The sequence below is a fragment of the Neophocaena asiaeorientalis genome, unplaced genomic scaffold (assembly GCF_003031525.2).
Source record: "Neophocaena asiaeorientalis asiaeorientalis breed wild unplaced genomic scaffold, Neophocaena_asiaeorientalis_V1.1 scaffold286, whole genome shotgun sequence".
NCBI lineage: Eukaryota > Metazoa > Chordata > Mammalia > Artiodactyla > Phocoenidae > Neophocaena > Neophocaena asiaeorientalis.
The window spans coordinates 166,827-181,172 of record NW_020174643.1 but is presented as its reverse complement, the minus strand read 5'-3'; positions in this window follow the sequence as shown (position 1 = coordinate 181,172).

Below are 14,346 nucleotides of genomic sequence, written 5' to 3'. Positions count from 1 at the left end.
AAAATTAAAGTACCAGTTAAGTTAGTTCTTATAAAGACTTAGTTAAAACCTTTGTAAGGAAATTCTTACCTTTTGTCTATGATTTCACACTTTACTTAGGTAGTTAAAAAACATTTGCTATTGCTTCATCTTTCTATTAGAGATCATCATCAGAAACAAACTTCACCTTGCAAGGTTCAAAGAGTTTAAAGATTAATTGTTGAGGAACATCAACATGAAAAATACCCATTTTCCTGCATTAGCATCTGATTTAATGAGCATAGATAGAAATGAACAGTCAAGAGTAGTCAGGTGACGGATTTAGAGTCCAAAGCCTAAGGATGCATAAATGGGGTAAAACAGTTCTTCCTGTCTCCGTATATTAAACTGGAAGGTAACAAGACGTAAGTGAAAAATCACTAGGTGCAACCCAAAGAGTAGGGAAAAAGTGCTGACAGACTGAAAATGGCAAGAAAGTATGGATGGGGCACCGTGACAAGATGAGCTTGCGTGGTGGGCTTTTTTCAGTGTACAACTGATTTTACGGCCTTGTTAGTAATACAGCTGAAGTGCTATGATCTGATTATATCCTTGAATATTCAGATTACATTTATTTTATCAGGGGCAATAAACCAAGCCTGTTTTGTTTAATCCTTTTTTTTTTTTTAATTCAATAAAGAGTAGAGTTAAATGCACAGGGGGAGAAAATAAGAGCGTATCACTCCGGGGAACTCAGGGTTGCTATCTGGAGGCTATCCAGAAGATTAAGTTAAAGCATTGGTAATTTATGGCTTCCGGAACTTGAGAAGCCTATTTCATGGCTGCATTTCATCCTTGGGGTTGATGTGCACTTTAAAAAAATATTCTGCTAATTACATTCACTCTCTGTGTAACGAAGAATCCACGCACAGAAGCCCGTAACGACTACCTGAAAGTTCCCTTTGCAATTCACTGAGTTTATAAATAAATGTATTCCTTTTCTGTCTGGTTATGGAACCAATATCCCCCAATTTTTTCAATACCCAACATATTAACTCCATGGTTCAATAACTATGAATTTAGTTTCCACTTTTAAACCTCTGCTGTATTATGTTTATAATATAGATAAATATTAAAGGTATTAAAATAGGAATAAATTAGAGCCAGGAAGTAAGTCATTTAGTGCAATGATATTTCTAAAGCACCAGAGTCAAGAAATGCGAGATTATAGCACTAGCATTGCAAAATATAAATACCACATAAACAGCAATCTATTTATAGCTGTTTTACTGCTGTTACTCCTTAAGGTAAGCTACTATTAGAGTCAGCCTTTCTAGTCTTCTGAATACATGGAGGGAAGTGGAGAAAATAACCATCTTATTAAAACATGACATCTAAATGCCTTATTTTTCAAGTTGCAGAAATGTAAGCAGCAGTAGTGTCCTGGGAGCACAGAAGCCACAGGATAATTTTAGCACTGCATGGAACAATGCAATTCAATAGTATGACACTTAAAGCTTCTCTTTTATATTGAAACAGACATGGCTATATTCTGCAGAAAAATGCAAAATGTGTATGAATCTTAAAGATAAAACATGACTTCAAAAACTATTGAAAATGGATAACAAACAGGGACCTACTATATAGCACAGGGAACTCTGCTCAATATTCTGTAACAACCTAAATGGGAAAAGAATCTGAAAAAGAATAGATACACGTATACCTATAACCAAATCACTTTGCTGTGCACCTGAAACTAACATAACACTGTTAATCAACTATACTCCAATATAAAATAAAAAAAATTTTTTTGAAAAGGGTTTGGGATATTTCTTCTGCCGGGCCCCTAAGGATGATTTCTCTCTCATCACCTTCAGAAGTGTCCCAGGGCAAACGATGGGGAAGCACTGGCCTAAAGGGTTCTTGAGAAACCCCAGAAGACAGGCAGTTTTTATCTTGGCACTTTCTGTTCCCCAGGTACACCAACAGGAAAGTATTACTTATAAGACACCTTGCACTAGTAGCTGTTAGGCCAGGTTTTCACCCTGACACTCATATTCCTCGACAGAGAAACAGGGTGATCAGGCTAGACTTCTAAGGTTCAACTCCAATCTATGGTCTGTATGGGCAGCAGTAGGGAATGCAGAGCTTCTGGAAGAGGTACCTCTTTTATCCTGCTTGAGGCAAAAATGAAGACATTTGGTCTCAAACTGGAAGTGGAAGGTGAATGGAGAGGCACTGTGAGCAAGTAATACTAGGATGAAGGAATGCTGGATGAAGCAATGCTGTTCGTGAGAGCAATTATCTCCTGTGTTACATGCTTTATCACATTTAATTTCACAGTAGTCCTAAATATAGGTAAAATTGTGTGTTTTGCTGAGGAAGATTCTGAGAATCAGAAGTGTAACTTGCAAAATGTCATACAACGGATCACTGGCTTGACCCGAGTTTCCGTCTTAACCACTATACCACGCTGTATCCTAACTCACAGATGCGGAGAAACAGGGATTGAAGCTGCTTTGCCAGTTAGGGACTCAGAATTCGCAAGTGTGTTCTGCCCTCAGACAAGATAGAAAGCTACATATTGCCATGACTTCAGAGGTCCAATATTCTCTCTCCACCAATTCTTTCAATGAAAAAAGGAGGAAGGTTAGAAGAGAGGGACGAAGGGAGGAAAGGAACAACACATGATTCCTACATTTTCTCACCAAGTGCCATTTCTTTAGATCAAATTTTGAATTCCTTAAAAACTTTAAATGTTCAGTTGGGGCAGACTGGGCTCGACAATACTATCAGTCATGTTCACTTATAGTGAATTAATTTCCAACTCTTTCCTAAGAGCAAATTTTGAAAAGGATGACACATTATCCACAGTGCCCTGATTGTAGGGCTCAAGTCTCAACGTTCATTACCACTCTGGACTGTGTCAAAGGCAGTGACAGGAAGCAGAGTTTTGTGTCTCTGTGATCAGTGAGTCAAGAATGGTCTGAGAATTAGATTATTTAGGCCGCAAGTAACAGAAATGTCCTTGAGCTGGAACTCAAAATCGGGGTTTAATTATTATAGGAATACAGAATGTCTGGGGAAATTCTCAGGGAAAAAAGGAACCAACACCTTATGGCTATAGATAACCCAGGAAGTCCTCTGTATGCCTCTTTGCTATGTTCATTCATTTCTGTTTCATTCTTCTCCCTCAGGTAAGACTGTATTCTATTGTTTTCTGGTTTATATAGGGAAAACCACTACTGTCAACAGTACTTTAGTGTACATACAACTCCTCCATACCAGAGTCACTAGAATGTATTTAGACAACAGAATCTCTTAGACTCAATTCCGTATCATCAGCCCCGCTTGGGTCAAGATCATATTGAGGAGGCAAAGTGCTATTCTTATAATCAAGCGAATGACAGACAGGAGGAGGAGTCCTGGAGAAGAGGAAGACACTGACAGCTGGAGACACAGCTCAACTAGGGCTCACTCTAGATGGGTCAATATTCGCCAGTGAAACCTGGATAATTCATGCATCTATCAGGGTTTTTTTTTTTCCCTTCAGAAGACTCCAAAGGCAGGATTTTATTCCTCAGATGGTTAGACTGAAATACAATTCCCCCAAACTATCCCTAGAGAATAATGGTCATGTTGTAGTTGTACTGAATTTATTTATATCCTTCTTTCTAAAAGGACTGAGGCAGCGTACAAAAAGAGAAATATGATTATCTTAATGTGGGCATGGCTATAGAACACTAAAATAATGTGTCTAAATTCACTCTCAGTTTATTAAAACCCACAAATCCTTAGGCTCTAATTAGGTTAGAGACTTAAAGTTGTTTCACTTGGGAGAAAAGCAAAGCAAATGCAGCAATTTGGGACATTTGATACACTGATTCATCTGTCAGATAACCAGTTCTATCTCTGTGTAATTTGCATGAAGTCGAGAGGAGCCTTTCCCATGCTCAGTCAGAATAAAAGCCCTTGCACAATGGAATTCAGAAAAAAATTCTATCTGCGACAATTTTAGTTTCATGGTTCAAAGGCTATGGAATTCTATTACGAGTACATATAGTGCCAGAAAGTACTTGGTTTTGCTTATTTTCATTCATTCATTCATTCATTTACTTAACAAATATTTTACTGAGGACACCTACTCAGGACCAAGCACCATGATGTGAATAACAGAACTGAAACAGCCTCTGATCTGAAAGCACTCACAGTTCATTAAAACAAGACAATGTGTTCAATGTTATGATGAATGGAAGCACAGAGAATCAAGAGAGTATGAAGAAGGGGCTTGGCCAGGGTGATTCAAGGAAGGCCTGCATCAGAGGAGTCTTCGTCGTGATCTAAGAGAAAGAAGCAAAGAAGAGAAGCAAAGAGTTTTTGGCAAGAGGTACGGCAATTTCACATTACCAAGTGTGGTGAGAGAACGAGGCAAGTTAAATAGATCAACATGGCCAGAATATAGGGTGTGAGAGAAGACAGTGAACAATTGTGAGAAATGAGGCTGTCCTGCCAATCCTGTTTCTTAAAAGAAAATATTCATTCCTCTTAACAAGTATAAAATACCCACTATCCGTTATCAATATGTGTATTTACTGATAGATCCCACTGGGGTTATGTTTACCAAAAACTTGTACACTCTACTTTCCCACCCTCACCAATGCTTCCATAAAACTCCAAGTCCTTACTTGCAACTAGGGTCCCTGATCTGACTCTCCTAGACTCCATGTAAGTCCTTAACCACTAGTGCCAATTGTGTTCTTACTGACTTGATCACAGAAACTGATTTCTCTTAATGGCAACTCTTCTTGGCGTCGATTCTCCCTAGGCTCCCAAAGCACCTAATGGTTCTGCCACCTTCAGATACAATATGAATAAATGATGAGCAATGTTATGATGCAGGAGGACTTCCTGAATTTCTCCTGTTCATTCCTCCGGTGTGTATCATAATAGACCTCACACCCTACCACTACTCCCTCCCCATCAAATGCTCCATCTTCCCATAGCTCCTTCTAGACTCCATCCCTTCTTTAAACTCTTCCTCAATTGAGTTTTGAATCCACACATCACTGGGGGTTTCACTTTCATGAAGCTGAAGACTAACTCATAAAATACTTCACTTCCTCCAAAAAATTCCATGACTCCAGGATCTTCTCTACGTCAGTAGCCCAGATTATTCCCCACAAAATTCTTTTAAGACCCACCTTCATCAGGCCCGAGGTACAGGTCCATCCTGCCTGAATTTCATTCAGTAATTTTATGTATTAAATAAATTCACTTTCACATTTATTAAAGATAGTCCACCTCTTTTTTAATAGGGTTCTGCCAATTGGGCCCTCTAATCATTATGATTAATAATAAGCACCATTTCAACACTGAGTTCATATCCTTCTACCTAAAAGGAAAGTAACTTGACATTTTCTTTAGCCGGGGCTAACTCATCATAAGGAACAGTAAAATTTCTATCAGAACTTTTTAAATGCAGAGTATGACTCAAGCTCCTCTCTCTTTGCTAATATGGAGACTTCAGCTAAGTAAAAGATACCTTTGACATCTACTGTATGGACGTGCAGGAATTCCATGGGCCTCATAACTGAGGCATATGAGATTTTACAAAGAGAGCTAAGCCATCTCTTTCCACTTCTGGAGAAAACATATGGAGTAATATTAAATCCAGAAAGATTTAAGATAAACCATTTTTATATTAAATGTTAAGTCCTCTTTTTTCTGTCCTTGAGTAAAAGATATAAAGTCTCTCCATCCCTAGAGTTCTTTTGAACCAAAAATAGTGTACATATACTTACATATATATATATACACACACACACACACGTGTGTGTGTGTGTGTATATATATATATATCTGACACTGTTTATTCAGATTAAAATCTACCTTCACCTTGGAGACATATTGTTCAGTTAAATTATATTAGAACTACAGCTCTGTCTTCCTTTTGTTGGGCTTTGGGGTATTCATTAGACCTGGTAGCCATCATACTTCCATTTCCCTCTCTCACTTTCAGTTTCTTCATCATCTACCATGTAAAAAGCCCAGCAGAGGAATAATAGAAAATTCTAGAAGTGTCTTGCTCCTAAAATTTAAGATACCAACTTCATCAAAAAGCATTTATCCAATGTCAGTATGCCTTGGAGATAAGAACTCTCACCAATTTGATGATTGAGGTAGATTGTCTCAAAGATTTTCAAGCTTCTGTTACATAAAGGAAAAAAAATACCAGTAGGGGGGAAAATCCTTAAAATATACTTTGAGCAAGTTGATTCCTTTAAAAATTTTTCTTAAATTCTAGTTAATTATTGAGGGAAATGCTATACTTTGAATTCTGAAAGTTCAAGACTACCACCTTATTTTTTTTTTTCATCAGAAGTCAACTCATTTTAGTACAATCTGTAGACGTATTGCTCATTTTCCTTTTCAAGGCAAAACTTTCAAATATATCCTTAAGGACAATCAGTAAGTTTAAAAAATCATCTGATTCAGATATAATGAGCTAACACTAGCTTCATTTAAATAAAAACTTACCAAAAAGAAAATGTAAACTAGACTTTTGCCAGATAAGAACTAAATCACAATAAAAGGAAATAAAAAATAGAAATGAAATACCTGAGAGATATATCTAAGGGCAAAAAATGTAGACGTTTTGAAAGCAACAAAGAGCACATTCTTTGAACATATTTATGAACAAGTTGTAGCCCTTTGGCGTTTTCCAAAAGGACAACGAATAAAATTTATCTGACGGAGGCTTGGGAGATTATTTGCAAAAATCTGGTGCTTCTCCTATGCGCTAGAAAGGCCATTTTGAGAAAAGGCATTTGCTGTTACTAATACCAAGATTCCTCAACTTCTTAGAGTAAAAATGCTTCCATTTAAAACATATATTAAGATGTGTATGGTTTCTGGTTTTTCCTTAGCTCTGCATGAACATGTTCATTATATGCTAGTATCAGAAATAGTCCACATTGATTTTAACGACTTCATAGGATTGGGGGAGCAAGGAGGACAACTAACATTTATATATTGCCAAGTGTTTGGTAAGTGTTTCACCCACAAGATTTCATTTGATCCTCCAACTCAACAAGGTAGAATTTACAATTCCCATTTTACAATTGGAAATCTGATATTCAGAAGTTAAGTGTAGCCAGAAAATCCTCAGCTACTGAGTAGTACAGTCCAAGTTAAACTCTGAAGTTAAATCCATGTAACACTAAAGTTAATTCCACTGTATCACACCAACTTCCAAACTAAAGTTTCTTGGGATTTTGCTAAGGTAATTACAGAAATGTGCAAAAAAGTAACCACAGAGTCTATAAATCAGAACACAAATTCCTAATGTTTGAGTTCTAGTATGAATAAACTGTACACTTGCTTCATATATTCCATTCCAAATTTAAAAGAAGAAATCTTGAGTTCCTATTGCAAATTTATAATGTTTTATCACGGTATTCTGGATTCTTGCCACCTAGTCTAGTTTAAGGGAGGATATATACATACATATATATATATACACATCTTTCTTTTGTAGAATAAAATATATGTTAAGGACATATACATTGTACTTCAATAAAGAAAAGACCTAGGGAATATCTGAAGTAGTTTTTGGAGTTACTTTTTGGTTCATATTGTTTTAGAAAGTCACCAAAACCTAGGAAGTAAGCTTTTTGCATGCTACAGAGATTTCCTTGTATTGTAATAATCATTGGGAGCATGTGTGCCTAGTGAGAGATGCCCTTACTTGTAATTCTACTGGAATGAACAGGAATACTTTTATCAGAAATAATTCCTAGGACTTCTGTAACCTTCTTGCTCAGATTTTTGATCATCAGGTCCAAAAAGGAAAGAACATTTTGGTCTCAAATTTCTCCTGGCTAATCATATTCTCTATACCTCATTAGTGAAATAAATTCAAGTTACACTAAAATATCGTAAGTCCTAAATCACAAGAAAGCATCTCAAAATGCTATCATTTTTTTCCTCTATAGAGAGTATATCAGTGACATCTAAATGACGCCACAAGCACAAAAGATGCATAGGTAATCTTCCCAGAGTGTCCATATCTGACTATGGACAGTCATTACAAAAAACAGTTATTCAGACTAAGTAGAATTAAATATATAGATTATCTTGAGCCAACAATTATGAGTCATCTATTAGACAACCAGATGTATTCGATATTGGCTACAGAGTCCAAAATTGATGATAAACTTTCAATGAAAAGTCATGCTTGAAGGCGGAAAAATACACCTTCTACTTAATGTTATACAGAAAAGAAAGTCACGTTTACCTCAGTGTTAACTGGGTGTAGTAATCATATGCTCTGGTGAGAAACACTAATTAATTCCTAGGTTCTTTGCCCTCCTTCTACAGGATAAATTACAAAACAACCAATGACACTGACCCTTAAATAATATGCTATTTTAGTTATTTTGTTCACAATGTATGACTATATATATATTTAAAGTCCTCATTTGTGAAAAACCTTTCAAAGATCATTCGTCTCTATGTGATATAACTAGGTTATGAAATAATGCATAATCAAAGCCATCCTGTATTTAGGACAAAAAGCTCACCACGGGGCCGGGCCTGAAGCACAGGTGCTGTCGTGTGCGGACTGGGACTGTGTGCGGACTGGACCTCAGCGAGACCAGAGCCGCTAGGCAGAGGCCCTGGCTGCTCCAGGAGCCGTATGGGCTGCGCGGGACCCACAGGCTGCGCAAGCATCACGTGGGTACTTCATGTGGGTGCCGCAGGAGACCGGGCCCAGAGACCCAGCAGGGAGGCCTACGGAGCTGATCCAGGCCCACAGGGCGGAGCGCAGGCGACGGGGTGACCTGCGCAGCAGCGGCACCCATGGCCACTTCCGGGAGCATGATTCCAGCTGCAGCGCCACAGCCTGGCCACTGAGTGCACCGGTGGCAGAGCCCGGCTCGGAGCACCGCCTCGGCTGCCACCAACACGCAGGTCGTCCACGGCTTCCTTGCTGTGAAGGACACAGGATATTAAGGAGTCGGCTGCCCACCTGGCCCTCTTGATGCGAGGCCTGCAGGGACTCTACCAGGGCCACGCCCTACGCAGTCGCCCCCGGAGAATCCCAGGGGACCCTGAATCAGGGACCACCGGGCCCTCTCTGCTCACTCTTCACCCTCAGTGCGGGAGCTATATCAAAAACAAGGCCCAGGGCTTCCCTGGTGGCGCAGTGGTTGAGAGTCCGCCTGCCGATGCAGAGGACAAGGGTTCGTGCCCCTCTCCGAGAGGATCCCACATGCTGCGGAGTGGCTAGGCTCGTGAGCCATGGCCGCTGAGCCTGCGCGTCCGGAGCCTGTGCTCCGCAACGAGAGAGGCCACAACAGTGAGAGGCCCGCGTACCACAAAAAATAAATAAAAAAATAAGGCCCAGTCTGTGCAGGAGGTGTTGCCCAGAAGCTAAAGTGCCAAGGGGGGTGGGGAAAAGGCAGCAGCCCAGGCAGATGGGTCCGGCATTCCCTCCAGCCTCCTGGCCGCCTATGACATCTGTGCCACCCCCAAGGAATAAGAGGCGCCGAGAAGCACCATCATGTGAGGGCGCCTGCAGAGGAATCGGGGCCAGCTTTGAGCAGGACCTCATCCCAGCTCTGCTGCAGCTTGGACACTGACCTGAGCTGTGCCACAAGAAAGCCCATCCTCTGCCCCCCACCTAGGCTAGCCAGCTCTTTAACCAGAATCTCCGGGCCTATAGTAATAAATATCTGTTTGTAAAAAGGGATAAAAAAATGAGGAATAAATAAAAATAAAGGGGAAAAAAGCAGAAGAAAGACATCTGAATTCCAACCCAGTAACAATGTTAAGAACCAAACAACTGCTTCTCCTCCTTTGCAGCCAGCCATACAGGTTCAAAGGCATTTCTAATACAAGACTTCATTGCACTGGTTAAAGAAATTTATCTGATGTACAGAAAGAAGAGGAAGCAGACAGGTTTTTATTGACCAGCTGCTTTGGTGCATACAGCCCACGCTCAGCAGGTCTGCCAGATGCAGGTAATCACCTATAACATGTCTTCTTTTGTAGTATTTGAAATCTAGAATCAAGTTTAATGCTTTTTTAAAAATGTTCAAAACTATTAAAAATTTTACTGCTTTTTAAAAAGTATAAGAAGTCAGTCTGAAAAGACTACATACTATATGATGCCACCTAAATGACATTCTGGAGAAGGCTGAACTGTGAGGACAACAAAAAGGTCAGTGGTTGCCAGAGGTTAAGGGTGGGGGGAGGGATGAATAGGTGGAGCACAGAGGCTTTTCAGTGCAGTGAAAATCCTCTGTATGATACTATAGTGATGGACACATCACCATTATACATTTGTCCAAATCCATAGAATATACAACACCAAGAGGGAACTAATAATATAACCTCTGGACTTCGGGTGATTATGGTGTGTCAAAGTAGGTTTATCAGTTGTAGCAAGTGTTCAACTCTGGTGGGGGATGTTCATAACAGGGGAGGCTATGCATGGGTAAGGACAGGAGGTATAAAAGAAATCTCTGGGGCTTCCCTGGTGGTGCAGTGGTTGAGAGTCCACCTGCCAATGCAGGGGACACGGGTTCGTGCCCCGGTCCGGGAAGATCCCACATGCCGCGGACCGGCTGGGCCCGTGAGCCACGGCCACTAAGCCTGCGCATCTGGAGCCTGTGCTCCGCAACGGGAGAGGCCACAACAGTGAGAGGCCCGCGTACAGAAAAAAAAAAAAAAGAAATCTCTGTACCTTCCCTTCAATTTTGCTGTAACCCTAAAACTGCTCTTAAAAAATAAAGTCTTAATTTAAAAGAATGTAAAAATATTCAACCCAAATGCAATGGATACAGGGTCAGAGTAAAGAGCTCTGGCACTAAAACCTCATTAAGCTTGAATCCAGACCTCAGATCCAACAATTACTAGCTTTCAACCTTATACCAATTTACTACCCTCTCTAAACATGAGTTTGCTATTTAGGAAAGTGGTGTCAAAACAGTATGCATTTCAATGATACATTCTTATGTAGATAAGAATGTAATACTACAATGCATATAACAGCAGTTCTTCCAGTGTCTAGCGAAGAGTATGGGCCCAGTAAGTAATAGCTGTTCAATTTAAATTTAGCTCTTTCTTTCCAATACTACTTATGTGTATGGGGAGGGGCATAAAAGATAAATCCCAATATGTATGTTCAAAAATAAGGCAAGTAGTTTTTGAATTTTGATTCTTCCTCTCTTTAAGTAGAGTATTTCCATTCATATGTAGAGCTATATTTTCAATTCTTTTGTACTTGCTCTTCAATATTCTGGATATTTTGATTAATTTTTACTTTTCTAAATTAGTTTCAATTTTTCTCCTCCTCTATTGTTGAGGACAGAGTTTAATCTTTCATCTAGTCCATTTAACTACATTGTGTGGAGGGAAGAGGATTAATCCACTTTTTTTGTACACATGACCTTTGCCATTGACTGTTTTATTCTCCGTCTACACAGATCAAGGGTGAAGTGGGTAAAAGGCGAGTTTACGCAGAATATTTAGCTAAGAACAATACTGATTAAAATTTTCTCTTTACTTGATTCAGTGAATATTATCAATATAGCAATACAACTGTATGTTGCCTCCATACGCATGGACTTATAGACAAGAAAAAATTTTAATTAAAGTACTTAAAGAAATCTTGAAATCTATGTTAATTGGTTGGAGATATCCAGGATTTAGGGGTATTTAAGTATAGAAAACTAACTATAAATAGGTAAAATTTTAATTAAAAAATTTTAATTAAAGTACTTAAAGAAATCTTGAAATCTATGTTAATTGGTTGGAGATATCCAGGATTTAGGGGTATTTAAGTATAGAAAACTAACTATAAATAGGTAAAATCAAAACATACATACACACATACAAAAATATATAAATTTATCATATTTGATATTCCTGGTACTATGTACAGGTATCAGATGTCTCTTAAAACATATTAGGACTTCATTCAGGCAGAAGTGTAGACACTATAGTTTTGTAAGGGAAATGTAGCAATAATAGTAGTTAAAATACTATTTCCTTAGTAACATAAACAGCCTTCTGTTAGATCTGAACATGAAGAGTAGCTCACATTAGGAACAAATCAGTCATTCATGTAACAAAATTTGTCATCCAGGTCCTCTTCTCAAAATCATATGGCATTGGTCAAATAACAACCAAAAATGGATTCCATTTATTTCATCAAGATATTAACTTATTTATTCTCTAGCATTATTCATTAATCTGAACAGGACAGAATTTGACATCTAACATTACTGAGTATGATATTATGCACTGTTCATTAGAAAGTAAAAATCATTTAATATTTCAGCTCTGAGATGTGATGGTCATTTTATTTTTTTCGCATAGTGTCAAACTGCTTGCTTCCATTATTGAACGTGAAGGAGCCAGCGGAAAAGAAGAAAAATATAATCCCCACAAGTCATGAGAAATCATGGATAAAGTTACTGTGAAAGAGAGAAAAAATGATTTCTTGACATTGTATGTCAAAGAAACCATGAGAAGTGCTAACAGTTATTTTTCTTTACTAACAGATAGATATAGCGTTTGGGCAGTAAGTATTAGCTAGAGGTTCTACATCCTTATTAGTATGAGTAAAGTTGTATGGTCAATGCAGATATTAAGAAATATTATCAATAAGCATGATGTTCTATAGCCAAATTTATCTCAAGCCAATTTGCCTTTTAGGCTCAGGTTTTGACAGTAGACCAAGAGAATGTAAAATCCTATAGACTTATGTTAACTAGTTTAGTTCATAAATCTGACCTGTAAACCAGAATTCCAGTTTGCTAAGGTATGATAGAAAATATAAAGGTAATACAGACTAGTAGGTTCTTAACCTCTATTCTCGGAGCCAAGTAATCATCGGATAGGTGTTTGGTAAGCATGGACTCAGAACAGGATTTAAATTAATTGAATTTTATTGTGCTCAGGCTATTCCCTCATAGAAGAAGTCTCTCCCGTTGGAATATTAAAAACCTTTTGGATAGGGCTTTCTATGTCTATCTCCCCAGTAGGGATGGTATTGCTAATTTGGTCTTGATAATAGATTAATTGCCATTGGCTAGATCTCTTAACTTATATGCTCATGCCTACCCTCAGTATATCTCCTATCTTATTTTCTTTTTTAGTGTTCTATTTCTTTTATTCAATCTATTCTCACCAGCCCAGAATCTGACCTTTTTATAACATTACACAAAGATTTTTAATTTTCTGCTTAATTAGTATCTGTTCAATTCTTTCCACCCCAGTAGAGCAGCCATGTAGTTTGGGTAGGAATATGGCAGGAGGAGACAGAGATTACCCCACTCCAGTTCTGGGTTGGATCCCAGTATGTCTAAAACAATCAGGATACTCTCTCATCTCCTCTGCCATACTTATTGGTGCGGATGACCCATCCCAAAGGCAGTGATCAAAATACCTTATTCTCAACATAGGCAGAAAACTCCATGAAGTAAATCACAGCAAAATCCTTTTTAACCCACCTCCTACAGAAATGGAAATAAAAACAAAAATAAACAAATGGGACCTAATGAAACTTCAAAGCTTTTGCACAGCAAAGGAAACCATAAACAAGACCAAAAGACAACCCTCAGAATGGGAGAAAATATTTGCAAATGAAGCAACTGACAAACAAAGGATTAATCTCCAAACTATACAAGCAGCTCATGCAGCTCAATATCAAAACAACAAACAACCCAATCCAAAAGTAGGCAGAAGATCTAAATAGACATTTCTCTAAAGAAGATAAACGGATTGCCAACAAACACATGAAAGGATGCTCAACATCACTAATCTTTAGAGAAATGCAAATCAAAACTACAATGAGATATCATCTCACACCAGTCAGAACGGCCATCATCAAAAAATCTAGAAACAATAAATGCTGGAGAGGGTGTGGAGAAAAGGGAACCCTCTTGCACTGTTGGTGGGAATGTAAATTGACACAGCCACTATGAAGAACAGTATGGAGGTTCCTTAAAAAACTAAAAATAGAATTACCATATGACCCAGCAATCCCACTACTGGGCGTATACCCTGAGAAAACCATAATTCAAAAAGAGTCATGTACCACAATGTTCATTGCAGCTCTATTTACAATAATCAGGATATGGAAGCAACCTAAGTGTCCATCGACAGATGAATGGATAAAAAAGATGTGGTACATATATACAATGGAATATTACTCAGCCATAAAAAGAAACAAAATTGAGTTATTTGTAGTGAGGTGGATGGACATAGAGTCTGTCATACAGAGTGAAGTAAGTCAGAAAGAGAAAAACAAAAACTGTATGCTAACACATATATATGGAATCTAAAAAAAAAAAGCTTCTGAAAAACCTAGGGGCA